This window comes from Myotis nattereri (assembly GCF_964212035.1).
Source record: "Myotis nattereri genome assembly, chromosome: 15".
NCBI classification, from domain to species: domain Eukaryota; kingdom Metazoa; phylum Chordata; class Mammalia; order Chiroptera; family Vespertilionidae; genus Myotis; species Myotis nattereri.
The window spans coordinates 47,023,936-47,033,027 of record NC_138090.1 but is presented as its reverse complement, the minus strand read 5'-3'; the positions used below and the strand labels follow the sequence as shown (position 1 = coordinate 47,033,027).

General features: G+C 48.3%; 1 pseudogene across 1 annotated transcript; it reads right to left on the bottom strand.

The window, feature by feature from the left end:
* Positions 1 to 8,267: 8,267 nt before the first annotated feature.
* LOC308530643 (selenoprotein H-like) lies at positions 8,268 to 9,092 on the bottom strand (annotated as a pseudogene). The gene is made up of 2 exons: positions 9,084 to 9,092; positions 8,268 to 8,624 (listed from the first exon to the last, which is right to left on the bottom strand). The product of its transcript is annotated as a selenoprotein H-like (transcript).

Genomic DNA, 9,092 nt, shown 5'->3' with positions numbered 1-9,092 from the left:
AGTGAATTCAAACACTTTTTTTTTTATACTCACCTGAGGATATTCTTCCATTGATTTTTAGAGAGAGTGGAAGAGAGAGAAAAAGACAGAGAAACATCAATGTGATATAAACACATCAATTGATTGCCTCCTGCACCTGCCCGCCCAGGGCCCTGGCCAGGGAGGAGCCTGCAACTGAAGTACGTGCTCCTGACCAAAATCAAACCCGGGACCTTTCGGTCCTCTTAGCTGACGCTCTGTCCATTGAGCCAAACCGGCCAGGGCCCAAATACTTTTTATTTTCTAATAAAGTCTTAAATTGCTGACCTTTTTAGTAGTCCTCTTTTTTTGTGTGACTTTTTTACAGCAAAATTGCCTTAAGGCCAATTAGTTAGGGGGCAAAAATATTTGCAGTAAAATGGTTGCAGCAAGATGTCTGTGCAAAAACACCAGGCACGTCATTTCTTGACGCCACGGGAGGAGACAGAGGGAGGGTTCAAACCTGGGCCCTCCGACCCCAAGGCCTCAGGCTGGTGAGTGAGGGGCTCTCAGTGTCCACACCTCCCGGGACCAGCCACTGCCCTCCAACCGTCAGAGCCCCCTGACCTCCTGCCCTGGCCCAGAGTCTGACTCAGCTGTTCTGGGAGACCAGGCTCCACGCCCGGCAACTCCAGCTCCAATCTTGCCCCAGGGAACATGCTTCTCTCTCACCCTGGCTCCCTGCTCCACCTCACCCTCTTCCTGGCACACACCCCGGCTGGTGCCAAGCCTGCTCCCAGCCTCCCCAGAGGAGTTGGCTTGCATTTAGAACGACCAAGGATCCCAGCATCCTCATTCCCTTTGGATTCTGAAAGAATTGTCAGCTAACGAGGTGGCCACAGAGGGGGCAGGAGAGTGTGTGGGGTCCCAGTGAGGGGGCGGTGTCTGGGGAAAGAGAGGCCCTTGGAGCAGCAGGACATGGGAGCCATGGAGGGTGGGCCCATGATGGAAGGGCGTGTCTGAGGGGCTGCCGGATGGGGGTGAGGAATGCGGGGGTGGGCAGGGAGACAGGTGGGTGTTGGAGGTATCAGGTTTATGCTGGCCTTAGGAAACAGGTTCCATTTTCTGCGACAGTTCGTATAAGATTGCTGCTTGGTTATGGGTGCCCTGGGTTCTTGCAATCTTCCAGGATAGACATCAAGGGAGGTCACCCGAAACCGATACAGACAAAGGTATATTTAAGCTCCTGCACCAGGAAGTCAGCACTACAAAGGGAGAGGAGACAGGCTGCTTCCCATCAGAGCCTGGGGAGAATGGTGAAGAGGCTGAGGCAGGAAAAGTGCCCGCAAGTATGCAGAGCAGGGGCTGTGGGCGCGTGCACTGTGGAACTACATGCTTCTTCTTGCCTGGCGCGTCCTATTAGCATGTTAAAGCCCCACCCAGGGTGTGTGTTTTAGTATTTAAATGAGGGACGGTCACCAAAAGGACAGTGTTTGTTGCATGATGAGCTGAGCCCTGAAGTGGATCCTGTAGAGGGCAGGCTCCTTCAGGTCAGTCCCTGGTTGGCTGTGTGTCCGAAGGGGAGGGAGGGCCTGAGGGGAGCAGCCTGCCTGCCTCAGTGTTATTCTTAAGCCTTTGTAAGAGTTCACCGATGATGCCAGTGGGCCTGGAGTTTTCTTGGTGATAAGTATTTAAACGTGGCCTGAATGTCCTATCACCTATTTAAGAGACTATGGACATGTTATTTTTTTTCTTAATCCTCAACCCAAGGAGTTCGGGAGAGTGAGAGAGACATGGATGTGAGAGAGCCCCATCTATTGGTTGCCTCCTGCACTCCCACCAACCTGGGAAGGTATCAAGCCAGCAGCCCAGGTACATGCCATGGACCAGGAAATTAGAATTTCTTCCTACCATCAGCCCCTCACTGGCCTCCCCTTTTGGCCAGGACCAAATAGGCTGGGCTTCCCTCCTGGCAGCTGGAGGTGGTAATATCCATTGGTCTCCAGAAGGCTCTTCCAGGGGAAAGCAGGAGTTGGGTGGAGAACCAGCTGAGGGGGAAAGAGGCCGGTGAGCAGGATGTCACTGAGGAGGGGGGGGCTGGGACTCCAGGGCCACATGCCAGCCTGCACAGGCAGCCTGCTCCCTGCCACAGCCAACAGGGAGCCCCCAGTCCACCTTCAGGTTTCTGGCCTGATCTCTGCTACCTGCAGCAGGGCGTTAGGGGACCATAACCTGGATGGGCACCCAGACCCTTCCTTGCTCTTAGAAGGAGGCTGACAGGTTCCCTGGCAGGTGGATGTGCAGGCTCATGCTGGGGCTCCAGAGATGCCCAGAGCAACACTGTACAACAGGGAAACTTCAAAAATTTAAAAATTAGAGTCTATGCAGCAAAAGCATAGAGAAGTCCCCAAGGACATGAGCCATCCCTTCCCTTGTGGGTGGGGCCACCACAATTAGATACCAGGTGTGGTGGGGACCCTGGGGTGGCTCGGTGCCCCGTCCATGGACATGAGTCTTTGAGGTGGCACATTATGCACAAGTTCAGATGATGTCCACCCTCACTATACACTGAACGCAGACCCAGCTCTGTCCAGAGATTTCAACTCCCTCCTCCCAGGAGGACATAAAGAAATACAAGAAGGAGGTGACGGTGATGCCGGAGAGGACAGGTGTATGATGGCCTTGAGTGTGTCCCCTCATCCTCTCAGGCCTGTCCGTGAGCGTGGAGAGGGGAGTAGTGCTGCCTGGACAAGGAGGAGGAGCCACAGACACACAGATACATTGGGATCCATCAGAGTTAAAGCTTTTACTTCAAAGGCACCATCAAGGGAGTGAGCTCAGCTGGTGTAGGTTAATGCATGGAGCGTCTTCCCCTGGACCAGTGGTCGGCAAACTCATTAGTCCACAGAGCCAAATATCAACAGTACAATGATTGAAATTTCTTTGAGAGCCAAATTTTTAAACTTAAACTATATAGGTAGGTACATTGTTATTAACTTCATTAGTTTACTCCTAAGCTGGCCTTTGCTAAAAACGTCCTCAGTCTGATTGAGGTACGTTCCCTGAGGTTGACCCCTTCCAACTCTCCCATCCACACTCGTCTTGTATACTTGTTTCGTCCATCTCCTTTCGTTCATCCTCTCTATATGTCCAAACCATCTCAACATACCTTTCTCAATCCTCGACACCACATCTTCTTTCACTCCACAACATTCCCTAAAATTAACTTAATAAACTTTACTTAAAGTTTTAAGTCAACTTCGCACTGTATGTGCGCGCCCGCAAGTGGTTTTTTTTGGAAGAGCCACACTCAAGGGGCCAAAGAGACACATGTGGCTCGCGAGCCGCGGTTTGCCGACCACTGCCCTGGACCAAGAGGTTCTGGGTTTGATTCTCATTCAGGGCACATGCCCAGGTTGCAGGTTTGATCCACAATAGGAGGCGTGCAGGAGGCAGCCAATCAATATGTATATCTCATCGATGTTTCTATCTCTCTCTCCTTCTCCCTTCCTCTCTGAAATCAATAAAAATATATATTAAAAAAAAATGGAAGTGAAAAGATAAATACCAGTATGAAAGAAAATATTTGCAAATCATATGCCTGATAAGGGAACTGTATCCAGAATATAGTAAAAACTCTTCCCAGTCAACAATAAAAAGCCAAACAACCAAGTAAAAAGTGGGCAAAGGATTTGAAGACATTTCCCCAAAGATGACAAACAAACAGACGCAGAACCCATGACGAGATGATCCACATGCTGAGTCATTAGGGAAAGTGAATCAAAACCACAAACCTCTTCACGCCCACGGGTACAAGTGTGCATTCATAGCACAATTACTCTTAACACCTCAGGTTGGAAAGGACCCAAATGCCTATAAGGTGGTGAATGGTGATGTACGGGTCTCCGCTGTGGATGCCACAGGGTGGGAACGCCTGGGGCCCTGGCCTGGGCCATTTGTCCTTGTGGCCCGTCCCGCAGGCATTTCCTCGATGGCAGTCCCGTTGTGGCTGGACCAGCCCTCGGAGTTAATATGATTGCAGGACACGCCTCCGCACCAGCCATTAGAGAATCTTAAGAATAGGATTTATTACTCACAGATCCTGGAGGGCACACAGCAGGCCAGAAGGCCACACAGCGAATGGAGAGAGGGGAGGAGGGTGGACCTGCGGGTCTGCCTTTATTAGGGTCCAGGGGTGGGATTTCTAGGGTTTGGAGGGCTCACTGTTTATTGGTGAATTTAATGCAATAAGAGAAGGAACTAGAGCACAGGAAGGGAGGCACAGGGGTCACCAAGCTGTCAGTTACCAAGGTTACCCAGGACTTTCTACAGGGGATCCTCATAGGTGTGAGCCGCCCGGTTCCTTATCTGCGTGTTTTGCTGGTAGCTGCCTCCTACCCCTGGCAATTTGGTCCTTGTAGATGACTGTGATTTGGATGACATTTACATTTACAATCATTAACATTACAGTCAGAACACTAATGCCAGGCACTTGCACCACAATGAATGAACAGGATGTGCTGTGTCCAGACAATGGAATATATTGTCACTAAAAAGAAGTAGAACACTGATACCTGCGACAACATGGATGAACCTTGAAAACCTTACACTCCATGAAAGACACAAGTGACCACCAAGCATATGATCCCACTTACATGAAACGTCCAGAATAGGCAAATCCATAGAGATAGGAAGCAGATCAGTGGATGGGAAGGGGCAGGGGAAAGGGTCATGAGGGTGATTGTGAATGGGTCTGGGCTTTCTTGTCGGGCTGATGGGAGTGTTTTGGAATTAGTGGTGGTTGTTACACAACATCATAAATACTCTAGAGGCCTGATGCACGAAATTCTTGCACTGGGGGTAGGGGGTGGGGCGGAAGGGGAGTTCCCTCAGCCCGGCCTGCGTCCTCTCACAGTCAGTGATCCCTCTTGCAGTCTGGGACCCCTGGCTCCTTACTGCCCACCTGCTGGCTGTTCCTCAGCCCTGCTGCAGAGGCAGGAGAGGTTCCGGGCACGGCCGCTGCACTGGCCAGCCGTGAACCTGGCTTCTGGCTGAGGGCACTCCCCTGTGGGAGCACACTGACCACCAGGGGGCAGCTCCTGCATTGAGCATCTGCCCCCTGGTGGTCAGTTCACGTCATAGCGTCTGGTTGTTCAGTGGTTCTGTCAATTTGCATATTAGCTTTTATTATATAGGATAGACATTTACAATCCACTGATTAAAATAATCCAATCAGAAATTCTTTTATGTGAATTTTACTTTATTAATGATAAAAGATGAAAACTATGCACTGGGAAAAAAGAACAGCGGTAGATTTATTAGCTACATGGCTGTCATTGAAGTACCGTGGAGTCAGGCAGCCCCTTCGATTTGCTGGCCCTAAAAAAACCCCCGAGTTACCAGGAGCACCTGTGCAGGAATTTTTTAAAACTGGGCTGTGCTGGCTGAGTGGTTCAGTTGGCTACAACGTGCTGCCAATCTGCTAAGGTTTTATGTTTGATCCTGGATCAGGGCACATACAAGAATCTATCAATGAATGCATAAATAAGTAGAACAATAAATCTTCCTTTTCTGCCCCCTCCCTTCCTCCCTCCCTTCCTTCCTCTCTTTCTCCCTTCCTCCCTTCCTCCCTTCCTCCCTTCCTCCCTTCCTCCCTTCCTTCCTTCCTTCTTTCCTTCCTTCCTTCCTTCTTTCCTTCCTTCCTTCTTTCCTTCCTTCCTTCCTTCCTTCCTTCCTTCCTTCCTTCCCTCCCTTATCCTCTCTCTAAAATCAATGGGGGAAAAAACACACTGGGATAATGGTGTATGCAATTATGTACCTTAATTTTTTTCCCCCTTTAGCATTATGATGTGAACATTTTCCATGTCAGTAGAGTATTTGAAATATATTATTAAAAAAGACATTGGATTACAATCTTTTTTTCTCTCATGTTTTTATTTATTTATTTATTTATTTATTTATTTATTTATTTATTGCTTAAAGTATTACAAAGGGTATTACATATGTCTCCTTTTCCCCCCCACCATTGACAATCCCCTGGCCTCCCCTACCCCGCAGTGTCTTATGTCCATTGGTTATGCTTATATGCATGCATATAAGTCCTTCGATTGATCTCTTACCCCCCGCTTCTGCCCCCCTACCCTCCCCGGCCTTCCCACTGCAGTTTGACAGTCTGTTCGAAGCAGCTCTGCCTCTGTATCTATTTTTGTTCATAAGTTTATAATGGTCTTTATTATCCATGAATGAGTGAGATCATGTGGTATTTTTCCTTCATCGACTGGCTTATTTCACTTAGCATAATGCTCTCCAGTTCCATCCATGCCATTGCAAATGGTAAGAGTTCCTTCTTTTTTACAGCAGCATAGTATTCCATCGTGTAGATGTACCACAGTTTTCTAATCCATTCATCTACTGATGGGCACTTAGGCTGTTTCCAGATCTTAGCTATGGTGAACTGTGCTGCTATGAACATAGGGGTGCATATATCCTTTCTGATTGGTGCTTCTGGTTTCTTGGGATATATTCCTAGAAGTGGGATCACAGGATCAAATGGGAGTTCCATTTTCAGTTTTTTGAGAAAACTCCATACTGTCTTCCATAGTGGCTGCACCAGTCTGCATTCCCACCAGCAGTGCACAAGTGTTCCTTTTTCTCCACATCCTCTCCAGCACTTGTCGTTTGTTGATTTGTTGATGATAGCCAGTCTGACAGGTGTGAGATGGTACCTCATTGTTGTTTTGATTTGCATCTCTCGGATGATTAGTGACTTTGAGCATGTTTTCATATGTCTCTTGGCTTTCTGAATGTGCTCTTTTGAAAGGTGTCTATTTAGATCCTTTTCCCATTTTTTGATTGGATTGTTTATCTTCCTTTTGTTGAGTTGTATGAGCTCCCTGTAGATTTTGGAGATTAGGCCCTTATCAGATATGACATTGGCAAATATGTTTTCCCATGCAGTGGGCTTTCTTGTTGTTTTGTTGATGGTTTCTTTTGCTGTGCAGAAGCTTTTTATTTTGATGTAGTCCCATTTGTTCATTTTCTCTTTAGTTTCAAGTGCCCTAGGAGCTGTGTCAGTGAAGAAATTGCTTCGGCATATGTCTGAGATTTTGTTGCCTTTCGATTCTTGTAGAAATTGTGGGAAACTGTTTATTGCCTTCACTATCTGATAAGCATAGACAGAGAACTCCCCAAAACCCCCCTGAAGGCTGGGTGCCTTTGAAGCCCTAGCAAAGGTTGGAGCTAGGCGCCACCTCTGTTTGTCCAGACAGTGGTAGCTGAAACTGCTCCCCCATTTATTATTATGTAAATCCTTGCTGATGGGCTAGTCTGCTTGTTACTAGGGGGTCACCTGCCTAAGGGCTATGCTATGGGTGCATCCCAGATCAATAAAAGCTTGGTGAGGCCTGAGCACAGAGGAAGTCCTTCGGGACTTGCTGCCTGGTCCCCCAATGTTGCAAAATTATCTCGTGTCATTTTCTCTCATTTGCTGTGCGGCTCCTCTTTCAGATACCGAACCCTACTCCACGCAGAACGTGGAGGGAGTCTTACTCGACAGAAATTTTATGGTTTCTCGTCATACATTTAAGTCCTTTATCCATTTTGAGTTTATTTTTGTGTGTGGTGTAAGTTGGTGGTCTAGTTTCATTTTCTTGCATGTTTCTGTCCAATTTTCCCAGCACCATTTATTGAAGAGACTATCTTGACTCCATTGTATGTTCTTGCCTCCTTTGTCAAATATTAATTGAGCATATTGGTTCGGGCCGATTTCTGGGCTCTCTGTTCTATTCCATTGATCTATATGTCTGTTCTTGTGCTAGTACCAGGCAGTTTTGAGAACAGTGGCTTTGTAATACAGCTTGATATCTGGTATTGAGATCCCACCTACTTTGTTCTTTCTCAGGATCGCTGCAGCTATTCGGGGTCTTTTTTTATTCCAGATGAATTTTTGGAGAGTACGTTCTAGGTCTGTGAAATATACCATTGGTATTTTAATTGGATTACAATCTTGAGACATGCAGGCACTGCACTAATTTTCTGCCATTAGAAAGTTTGAGATGAATCTATGGGTCCTCACCCAGAAATATATATATTTTTTTATTAGTCAAGAACTTTATTTCAACTTTTATTAAAGCAAATCCAAGAACTTTTCAATGCCTCACTAGAGTGTTGCCTCACAACTGAACCCTCCGTTCTGCAGGGGAAGAGACTGTAGCTTCAGGCACATACCTGTAGTTTGGCCCTGTCCCGTCATACATGTCCCAACATCACTGGGAACAGACAGCTCAGCATGCGGGTTTCAGCCAAGCCTCCTACGGAAGGTACCTCTTCAGCTTCTCCACGACTTCCTGCGGCTCAGGGAACTTGAGTTTGCGTGGGGGCCCCTTCTTAACCCCAGTCCAGAGCTCCGCACCCCTGCAGCAGCGTCGCCTGGAAGCTGCCCCTCCGGGCTTGGAGGGGTCACCTTCACCGGGAGCTCCGGGGCCTCCAGGGCAGCGCCTGGCTCAGGGCCGCGGCGTCGCGCCCGCACACGCGTCAACTCCTGCAATGCCCGATAAGGACCGTCCCTCCTCCACCTCCCTCTGGCCGCCAGCCAGCCTCTCCTGCTTCTCAGCTGCCGCGATCACCGCCGCCTCTGCCTTTCGCTTCCTCCGCGGGAGCCATGGTGCCTGGAAGCCGCCGGGAACAGGGTGGAGACGCGGCCAAGGAGCAGAGGACACCCTTCTGCGAGCTCCAAACCGCAGGCCACTCCGCTCCCAGAACAAAACCTCCGCAAGCAGCGCAAAGCCTGGCCCACCCAGAAATATTTTTAAACTGCCCTCACCGGCTTGGCTCAGTGGATAGAGCCTTGGCCTGCGGACTGCAGGGTCCCAGGTTCGATTCCGGCCAAGGGCACATGCCTGGGTTGCAGGCTCCATCCCCAATAGGGGGTGTGCAGGAGGCAGCCAATCAATGATCCTCTCTCATCATTGATGTTTCTATCTCTTTCTCACTTCCCCTCTGAAATCAATAAAGAAATATATTTTAAAAAGGAAATATTTTTAAACTAAAATTGCAAAATAATTAAAGTTATTTATACGTGTAAGCTAAAACAGAGAAAAAATGTTTACTTTTCAACAAGCACTGACACACTTCAT